Source organism: Myotis davidii, unplaced genomic scaffold, assembly GCF_000327345.1.
Source record: "Myotis davidii unplaced genomic scaffold, ASM32734v1 scaffold370, whole genome shotgun sequence".
NCBI lineage: Eukaryota > Metazoa > Chordata > Mammalia > Chiroptera > Vespertilionidae > Myotis > Myotis davidii.
The window spans coordinates 14,374,260-14,377,024 of record NW_006288615.1 but is presented as its reverse complement, the minus strand read 5'-3'; positions in this window follow the sequence as shown (position 1 = coordinate 14,377,024).

Genomic DNA, 2,765 nt, shown 5'->3' with positions numbered 1-2,765 from the left:
AGTAAAGGCAAATGTTAGTTTTTTAAAAGGCAGAATGTCAGATTTTTAAAAATATATTGTATTGATTTTTTTTACAGAGAGGAAAGGAGAGAGATAGAGAGTTAGAAACATCAACGTGAGAGAAACATCAATCAGCTGCCTCCTGCACACTCCTCACTGGAGATGCGCCCGCAACCAAGGCACATGCCCTTGACCGGAATCGAACCTGGGACCTTTCAGTCCGCAGGCTGATGCTCTATCCACTGAGCCAAACCGGTCACAGCTGGAGTGGGTTTATAATACAGCTAAGACCTGTGCCAGGAATGAATCCTTTGGTCCTTTGGTTTGTGAATATTTCCCCCCAGCCTAACCTTCCCCTAACAAAATATTCTAACATAGTAGGTCCTTGGCAAATGTTTGTTGAATTTGAGGCTGAAATGATCAGAGTCTTGACTGCTAACCTGAGCAAGTCAAGAACCAGTCCAGGAGTGGAGGTGACAATTCTGGACCCCAAAGTGTAGGGTATGCCAAACTCTGGGAGATTAAAGCGGGTAGAGGGAAGGATGAACAGAATGTATCCCCCTGTATGCAATTAGCAGGGAGTCTGAACAAATAGTGAACAACCTCACCCACAGCTGTGAAAACAAAACAACTCAGTTTTTAAAAATCTCATTCTGTTTTTAGGATACTCTTTTTCTCTCAGCGAAAGCTCAATCTCCAAAATTTTGCTTCAGTGAAATAGTGTGGACAGCTCATTAGTGCATCAAAGTCAATGTTTAATTGTGATAGGAAGGACCCAACTTTTGCCCCAAGTTCTTAGCAATAAAAACCTGGTCCTTCTTGCAATGAAGGTTGCTAAGGCATCTAGGCTGCTTGTTTTTCCTGAAAGCTTAGAGTAAGGGCTCTACATTGGATAGATTTTGGTCAGACTTGCCGACAGTCAGGGTAGGTTTTCTGTCCTACATCCTGGGTTGCAGCCAGCAGCACATCTTCAGAGAGGTTTATAAGGCCACCCCTTCCTTTTTGCCCCTCTGGGCCTATGCGTTGTCATACCTTTTGAGAGAGGGCCTTATGGCTTTGAGATAGGAGTGTAAGAGCTGGGGCATTATGTTGCTAAGAACTGGCTCTTAAGAGTCTAGCCAGAGAACCCTCCATGAACTCAGCAGCATGTGATTTGGTGATACTCTCTCATTAAAGGTGCAGAGGGAGGACAGTGAGGAAAGGCACCTGCATTTGAAGCCTGAGTTAGCTTTGAAGAGCTCTATCATTTCCTGACCAGGGTGCTAGAGAAAAGCTCTTATTTTTCTTTTTTAAAAAAACTAGTTAGGACCTTTGTCATTTGATGATTGGCTACAGGAGAAAACTGAAGCAGCAACATCACGTTTGAAGGGATTAAGTTCAGCCGAGGATTCTATTTCCCAATGAAATCCAAGCACTCCAGCAGTGCAGGAATCCCAGACTTCCTTAGCTCTGTGCTGGTTCCTCTCTATCTAACCCCTCTGCACCATGGCTTACCCTTCCCCCATCTTGGCTCAACTTCAGCCTCCCCAGCAGTCACACTTTTGGTGTGGCTTTGTTTATTCACAAGTTCACATCCCTGTAAGGGACTGGCTCCCTAGACTGTGGTGGCTCCTATATTCCAGACTTCCTCAGAGTGCAATTTTAGGCAAGGGCTCAATGGCTCTTTCATGACAAGTAGATCAGTAAAACAATAATAAAACCTCCGTCACCATAACTCAGAGGTTGTAATAGATCAAGTGCTCAAGGGCACTTGAAAAGCCAAGAGTAGACTCTTTATTCACAGAGTTTTAGGAAACCACTCTCTTTCATTACTGCTGTGTGTAAATAACATCTATTGGTTTAATTTGTTATTTTCCTACAGCCACAAAGAGGGAAATATTAAAAGAAATATTCAAGGAAGTTGGAAAGTTGGTCCATGTAAATCGTGTCTTTGTAACCCTTCTACTCTTCATTTCCTGTGCCAACTGCGCTTTTATTTCCCGTCTCTCTACACTCAGTAAACAAAACCATATTATCAAGGGAAAGACGTGAGCCCATTAACATTGTAAGCCCTCAGATTTCACTCGCAAGAGACGACGCAGCACTTATCTGATGGAACAGAAGCTTTAATTGCTTCGAGGTACAAGCCTGTCCAAACCTTTGAGATCTGACCCGTCCCTGGGAAGCCTCTGCGCCCTTGAGCCAAGTGCCTGGGAGAAAGGGTGCCCAGCACCAGTGCGTGTGCCAACCTCTCAGAGAGGGGCACAGCCATAGCTCCATCACAAGGGCACATTCTTTATTTTGACAACCTAGTGGGGGGAACCAGCCAAACTTCCGAACAAGGCAGAAACTTTATCTTCTGTCCGAATCAAAGCGGGTCACTCCAACAGTGGCTCTTAGGCCCCCACAAATGGAAGGAGTGAAGAAGCTGGAGGGACTGCTGCGAAGTGACCTGAGAACCGAGTCTGACAGGGAGAATGCTGTGCCTCCCCAGCTATCCAGCACCTACAGCATAAAATTTAGTTCCGTAATTAAGTCGGAGAAAGCGGGCGGGGGACATTAAACTTCCGCTCCAGGTTTAGGAGAGACGTAGCATTAGTGCCAAGAAAACCAAAAACGCAGCGGTCTCAGGGAAACGAGGAAGAGGAGTACCTACCTTCCCTGGAGAAAGGCTAGGGGCAGTGCCCACCGGCCGAGCTCCGTGCTCCCCTTTAACCCCTTCCACACCGCGAGGCTCACAACCTGCACCTGAGCGACTAGCCACCCACGACCCAGGCAAGTTCTCG